Raw genomic sequence first — 8,354 nt, 5'->3', positions numbered from 1 at the left:
CTCCCCACACACACCTTCCACCAATCTACCCATAAATTGTTTTGTTTTCCAAAAACAAAAAAAAATAATTTACCCCCACCTTCCACCAACCGACCCCTAAATTTTTTTTTGTTTTCCAAAAGCAAAATAAAATAAAATAATTTACTCCCTCCCCCGGGCACCCCTCCCCTTCCACCAACCTACCCTATTTTTTTTGTTTTCCAAAAACATAAAAAAATATGTTTTTTCAATTAAGTTTGAAAATTAATTGAATTTTTGAAAATTAATATTAATTTTTTTATTTTTTAGCACAATTAAGAATTTTGAGTGGAAGTGAAAACTAAGTGATCTATTATGGGTCAATATGGAGATCCATAGTTAACCCATTTTGACCATATTTGTAGAGACTCTTAAAATAGCTTGAATCCCATATTTAACCAATTAAAATATGAATGATCCAAGTCATTAAATATGGGCAAAATGGATTCATTTCATTAATATGAGCTGAAATTGCCACCCCTATATATATATATACCGCTAAATTTTTTATAAAAATCCTAAACGAAAAGGTCCTAAAATTGAAATTGAAAAACTAATCTTCACGACACTAATGTTGAACTAAGAAACTAAATTTGGAGACACATTGGCCTGACTTTCAAGAAAATGAAGAAGAATTAAACATCACTTAGTTTTTTAAAGTTGTGGCTTAACACTAAATAATATGCAAGCAACATTGAATAGAACGTACATAATAATATGGAAGCTACATTGAATAGAACGTACATAACCATTTTGATTAAAAGAGAGTGACATTTCCACTTTTAATTAAATGATCGAACACACTGTTGAGTGTTGACAATATATACTAGTTTGATAAAATCTAGTAATTTTATTTTAGATCTTTAATGTATCTTGAAAGATTTATACATATATTTGATAGGAATTTGAGCCTATATATAACTAATTCACATATTTTGTTTATTTTCTTGGTGTTATGTTTTATATTCATACTAGTAAATTTATTTAAATAAATTAGCTTACAAATTATTTAGAGAGTGTTGTTTGTTACTAAATAAATCCAATTACAAATCAATACAATATTTCAAATGTGAGTTGTTTAACATTACTACTTAAAAAAACAAATATATCACCACATGACGTTTGTGATCTTAATTGAATGTATTATTTGTTGGTATATATGATTTTCTAATTATTTGTATTTTGAACAATTTATGAATTTGCATACATATTACAACTACAACTTCCAATTTTTATGTGTAAATGTAGATGGTTTATTCAATTATTCTATTATTTACCGTCTTTTCAGTTTAAAAGTAGATGATTTATCTTTTTTAAATTGAGAATTGACATTTTGTGAGTGATCAATTTATTAAGATGACAATTATTTATCCTCAAATAATTTCAGGGGGGAAAAAAGGCAAACATGATAACAAAATTGTTCTTCTCATAGCTAGTAAGAATGTTATAAAAAAATATTGTCCGACAATTATCTACCTTGACCTAATTACATAATAATTCAATGATATAATTGGAAAGAAGCTTTTTATAGAGTTTTTTCATATAATTCAAATGGAAAAATAGCAAATCTGACAACAAAATTGTTTTTCTCCTAACTAGTTAAAAGACCATAAAAAATAATATTGTCCGACGATTATCTAGACTCAATTACATAATAATTCAAGGGTATAATTAGAAAGAAATTTCTTTATAGAGTTTTACTCCAAACACAAGATATGGTGAGAAATATGAATCAAACACTTGATAAAAATAAATCCTATATTACTAGCTCATGCATTATTTAATTTTTGTACCAACTGACCGAAACCAAATGTGGCCAATGTTGAGTCACTCGTTGAGTCATCGTAGTCATAATTCCTTTTGTCTTGAAGTGAAACAGGTAAACTTCCTACTTTTACAATTCCTCTGTCCCGTCTATTTTAATTCACGTGATATTTTTAAAATTTTGAAATTTAAATAAATTTATTTTTTATTATAATTTTTAAAAATATTTCAATTGTCAATTATTATAATTTTAAATTAGAAATTTTAAATTTTTTTTATGTCAGATCAAACGATGCCACGAAAGCGCGAAAGTAGGTAGCATTTTGCATGTATGGTGATGGATGAGAGCACGTAGTAAAGTTAATCGTGGGTTGATCACCTTCGAGTGTTGAGTTTAAGGGGCTCCATCTCCCACGTTGTTTGTTCCTAGTACAACCATTCCTAGTTAATGTTTATTTATGTCAATTTAAAAACTACAACTCATTAATTGCATCACCATTTCTTATTGTTCCTAGTACAACCATTCCTAATTAACTATTCACCTCGTGTTTATATTTGGGTGGTGTAGAATATGTGGACATGCGTATTATTTGAAAAGGAGTTAGTTTTATTTTGATGTGTTAGTTTTTGATAGGTGAATATATTTAAAGATTTAATCAAATTTTATGATCAACAGATATTGAAAGTAAATTTTTTAAATTAATAATCAAACGCTAGTGTATCCATAACGTTTTATATCCCTAAATGAAGAAACTGCAATTATGTAGGATTCATTAAAGGAAAAACATTTTTTTCTACCTGTAAATACGAGATCAAATAAAAAATAAAACTTAGATTTGATTAAAAATGAAAGGATTCCATCCATTACACGGCTGGTGAAGAAGCTAAAGGGAGTTAAAAGGGTTCAATTGTATCCCTGGCCTTCATAAAAAAATATAGTGCACAAATAAAAAATAAATTAATAATTTGTATTATTTATAAGTTGTTGATTCATCTTGAAATAAGTGAATATTCTCTAGTATAATATTGTGTAAACATTGTCTTACAAAATTATCTTTATCGAAAAATTGTACAATATAAATAAGATAAAACTACGTTTTTGCTTATACACAGATTGTTGAATCACCTTGAAATAAGAAAGTACTCTATTATAGTGATAAGTTGTAACGACCTATTCTGTCATTATTAAAAATATTTGTCGTAAATGTATTGTCACAATCCAATCCTCTGAATCATGTGGACATATATGCTAACACCTAGATAAGAGAATATTTACCACTCAAACAGAATTAAAACATGCCGAAAATAATGATTTACTACAAAACTCTTCAACCTTAAGAAGAATAAAACTTTAGTAAAACCTTTTTACAAGACTAAAAAACAACCACCAAGGAACTAGTCTAAACAGGTACAAGAGCTGTTAAGAGAATATGATTTTATACGTAAAAATAAGACGCAATTCCTACCATAAGGACAGAGGAGTAGAAGCTATCGGAGATCATCATCGTCTCCACCTAGAAAACATCACTGAATTCATGTAACCAGATGACTATGTCAAGTGACATAGCAAGAGGAGTATCAGTACAAACAACACGTAATGGTAGGCATCATCGATCGCCTCAAACCTACCGCATAATATAAAATAGACATTCAAAAGGAACATGCAATATGAAGTTATACTACCCCATTTCTCTATTCACATACACTCACCCTGTCCAGGTAATTACCATAACTATGTACCTTAATTTCCGTGCCCCCTCCCCAAAATCACATCACTTTAAGCTTCCCCAAGCCTACATGCCGTACCACCCCAAGGCTTCTCGAGCCTACCTACCTTGGAGGTTTTAAAGCCATTAAAGGTGTTTTCATTTTAATTAGGGTGTTAATTATCTTATGATTAATTTACCATTCGCATGTTATAACCGATTTGATGGTTGAGGGTTCTTCTATTTAGGGGTTAGAGCAAGTATTCCTATTACCTGATGGATTAGATGGTGACATAATTGGGTTCAAATTTTAATAGTTTACTCAATCACTTTATATGAAGTTTTGAATTGATGTAACGAAGAATTAATAGGAATATTTCATATTTTCTAAGAAGTGGTCAAAATATTACTACTATCTCCGACTCATATTAGATGGACGTCGCGCCCCGTTTTTCTCAAAATGGGTTTCGACCTAACAACTCTTTTGGGTTGGATTGAAGAGTCGCCACCTAACGAATTAAGGCGCGTTAGGGCACCTATCTAACCTAACTAATTCTAACTAAGGTCAACGAACCAGAGATCGGGTAAGGGTTCAAATTACCTCGAGGGGAATGTGTTAGACATCCCTTGAGGTCCACAAATGTGGGTCTCGGCCGTATCTCATGCAATATATGTGGGGGTTACAAGTAGCAATTAAGGTCACTTCATTATTTAGGTTAATTAAACATGCTTCCCAAGTGATTACTAACATTAAACAATCAAGATCACTTTATTTATTTATTTAATTAATTAAATATGCAAAACTAGGTGATAACATAATATTAAACAATTAATAAAGAGAGCAGCGAGGAGACAGAAATGACACGATCGAATAGATAGGCGAAACAATTTTTAATTTTATTTAAGCTATCCCAAACAATTATAATTATAAACAAATAAAGGGATAAAAGGGAAGGGAGACTTTGAAGGACTTTACGAATCAACACTCGGCTTTTCTTTATTTTTTGATAGGCTTCCGTGTAGGGATAGACAAAACTGATGTTTGTCGTTTATAGCTCGAGTCCATGTCATCATATCCGTAGGGCCTAAACTACCCCTACCCCACCTCCGCATGCATAACGTCCCTAAAAGATGCCTTGCGCCCCTGCTAAATGTCCAAGAGGCATTAGACTACTAATAAGGAAATTTTAGACTAAAATTAAAGATAGACTCCTAAAGGTCCTCCTAGACACCAAGTCAAACAAATTGAACGAGCACTTAGCACATAAAGCTCATATTGGCCTCTAAATTTTATTAAACATGCTTTCAAACACAAGTAATGTGAAAAGGTTGCATGCAAGTGTGTGCGTACAAAATTATAACAATCAATACAACATCATGGTTACTTAATTAAGAGTGGCATAAAATTATTACAGAATGCAGATTTTTTAACTAATTATTAACCAGGTTAATTAGGACAAATTAGTTGAATAGATTTTTGCGAATATGTTTCTGAGTGAGGGTTTTGACATTGTGAACATGATAAGTATGCTTTTGATATGAAGGCATTTGATATGAAGTAATTTGATATGGTATGAACGACACACAATACCAAGGGACTTGGTGCAGAGGTGTTTGATATTGAGGAGCTTGTAAGGCAGGATTCGGCAAATGCGGAGTAAGATATGGAGGTCTAGCAGCATAAGCATGATATTGAGGATGATATAGGTAATTATTGGAAAGTGAGTGTTCCTTGGAGGCATTTGAATAGAGTTTGGTTGATTTTGAGAAGTGGGGTAAGTTGGTGTAGGGTGAGTGGTTGGAGGATTATCTTGGAGAGTGGCTTGACTTGTGCCAGGCGATTTATCTATGTTTGTCTCCATAGTGGGATCGCCAAAGAGTAACAACTTGGCCCAACCGTGCATATCAGACATTCTTCTTCTTCTTCTAATTCCCTTATTATCTTTTCCAAACGTGAGATCATGGAGGATACTCATTTTCAATGGTTTTACCTGAAACCTTATCATTAGTCATCTTCTTCTTTCCTTTGCAATTCTCACTTGGAAGAGAAGGAAAAGCGCCCTTTGATCGTGTTGGTGAGCCATGGTCTACAGATCAACCATTAGGGGAAAGGTAAAATAAAAGTAAAAGTAAAAGAAAACCCAAGTTAGAACATTTCATAAATTGAGATAGCAAACCCATTATTGTAAGATAAACGCCCTAAATGCAAGGAGTCTCGTTGAGCCAGAGGTAGGCCTAAGACGACATATAAGTGATGCACAATAATTAATTCAAGCTTTATTTTCCAATTTGGAGTTTAGATTAGAAGAAATAAACCTATTTTCATTTATAATAAAATTCCAACATTACATTATAATTGAAAACGAAAACTTGAAATAAACTAAGGGAAAAGGGTAACATGGGAAAAATCATCCTAAATTCTGAAATCTTGAAGATATCGGTTACAAGAGCTTGACGCCAATTGACCTCTTGTATGGGGAGTGACTTCTTGCCTGATGTTCAACACGTTGTGTGCCCATATGTTTTCCCTTTCATCTGTGAGCCCATGGTATCCTTCCCCACTAAATTCTATGTCTTTAACCTCTTTTAGGATCCATATATAATACTCACGTGTGCATAAAGCCTGTCGTGCACCCATAGGATTAGTTAACGCTCGCTCCCATCTTCGAAGTAAGTTGTGGACTTGCGGATTGTCTAATCCAAAGTCATACTTAAACTGCTCTATGTCGGATCAGAGTGGTATTACTTGAGTTCGCCCAAATTGGCGGAGTACTCGAAGAGGAGCATATGGATGGACGCCCTTTAAGCCAATAAACTCAATGAAGTATCGGTCATCGCCTCTTACTATTGCATGATGGGTGGACAACCAATGGAGCTTTCATTGAATGCGGCCGCTTTCGAGCTCTATCAAAAATATCTGCCAGTCCACAAATCCAACAGGGGCGGTGAAAGCTACCATTCTTCTTGGATGATTATCAATCTTGTTGCCATAACCAAGAAAGATGTCTACCGCGTCAGAGCGTATGTAGAAGTGTTCAATATCCCATAATTGCAGCAAAAGGTTGCATCCCTCGAAAAACATTCTGCCGTTGACGCATGCCGACATACTTCTCATTATTTCCGCCAGGATCATGGGCACTATAGTTTTCCTAGGTTCGCCCTCTCTTTGAGCTAAATCTAGAAACACATAACCCAAGAGTGTGTTAATCCTTCCCCTTATCTTAGGAAAAACCAGGGATCCTAATAGGGCAATGGCAAAGGCATTTAGACTATATGTTTCCCATTTCTCGACGGAGCATTCAAACTTATCACTAAAAGAGTAATAACTATCCTCTCGACCAAAGTGTGAATATAAAAAATCTAAATGAATCCACCCAAGGTTTAAAGAAAGCAGGGTTGTATTTGACTTCATTCCCAGACTTTTTAGAAACTCCCTTGATGATGGCTTATAAGGTACCAACATTTCACACTTATGGTATGGCAGGTCGAGGAAACCACTTATTTCTTCAATCGTTGGCACCAAGTCAAAATCTATAAATTTGAAAACCATCCTCACAGGGTCCCAAAATTCCAGCAAGGCCCTAATCAAGTGAGGGTTTGGAATGACTAAGATGAGGTAGGTAAGCCTGCCTAACAAATGACGTATCTCTCTTTCGCGGTCTCTCTTAATATCAATCCACAATTCCTTAGCTTGTAGTTTACATCTACGACCATTTGCGGGTTTGGGAAGTTGAGAGCATCCATGACTCTGCAAACAGAACAACAAACGACTTCTAAGCTCTATTTTAGCAAAGTTTGGGTTAATTTCATTATTGTGATCACATTGACACGTAAATATGCAATTTGTCTAAAGGGTGTTTGGGCTCTTTAGACGATGGGTGGCTACTAATCATGCGGATTGACACCAAGGGTCAAACCACCTAGGGCTTATACAACATGTATGACCTAAGTAAGATTTCTAAGAGTTGGTTTGACACGGACTTGAAAGGGATTCTATGCGAGAAGGCTCGTAGTTTCCCTGTAGTAAAACTATCCGTTCCGTCCACGCATATGTCGATTATCTATAATTGGGTGTTGAAGAGAATTGGAGTAGTTTTGAGAGGTGCAAAAGAACAACATCACTATAAAAAGTAAAAAAAAGGAAGAGGGTCCCAATTGGGGAAAGTATGAGCGGAATGACAGTTTATTAAAGTAGTAACAATTAGCATGTAGATTAAAAATGGTAACACATAAACTGTTTTAAGGAAATCAGTAAATAAATAAATACATGTATAAATAAAAAGAAGTAAACATATAAATAAATTAGAGGATCAAGCAAATAAGGAAATGGGGTATGGGATTAAGCATGCAAGTAAACAAATAAGGGGAAAGGAAAAGAGTGAAACATGGAAATAAACACATAAGGAAGAGGGAAATGGGGTGGAACATGGAAAATAATGTAACACCCAGTAAAAAAATTCAAACTAAGACTTGAACCATCCTTCGTTGTGAGTAGGATTTTATCAAGGAATTAAAATTTCTTAAGTGTTAAGTTCACTAGATGTTGCACCTTGAGTTCAAAAAATAATTAAATTGGAAATAGCAAAATCTGAAAGTTTGCAAGTTAAGCTAAGTATGAGTTTTTGGTCGACTTCAAACGACCATAACTTATGGTTTAGGATGAGTTAGGTGTGATACCAGATACCGTAGGTAATATCTTTGAATTATCTTTCCAATGCCACCGAGTTTGCTAAATTTCGAGCTCGTATGAGGGAGATATGTCCATTCGAAGTTGGGCTGTCTAGATAAGGAAAGTCAAAACCGGATTTTAGAGGGGTATTTTGGTCTTTTCCTTACCCAATCAGATTTAATTCATTTTTAGTAATA

Source organism: Solanum tuberosum, unplaced genomic scaffold (genome assembly GCF_000226075.1).
Source record: "Solanum tuberosum cultivar DM 1-3 516 R44 unplaced genomic scaffold, SolTub_3.0 scf00344, whole genome shotgun sequence".
Lineage (NCBI taxonomy): Eukaryota > Viridiplantae > Streptophyta > Magnoliopsida > Solanales > Solanaceae > Solanum > Solanum tuberosum.
Note: the sequence above shows the minus strand (reverse complement) of the source record.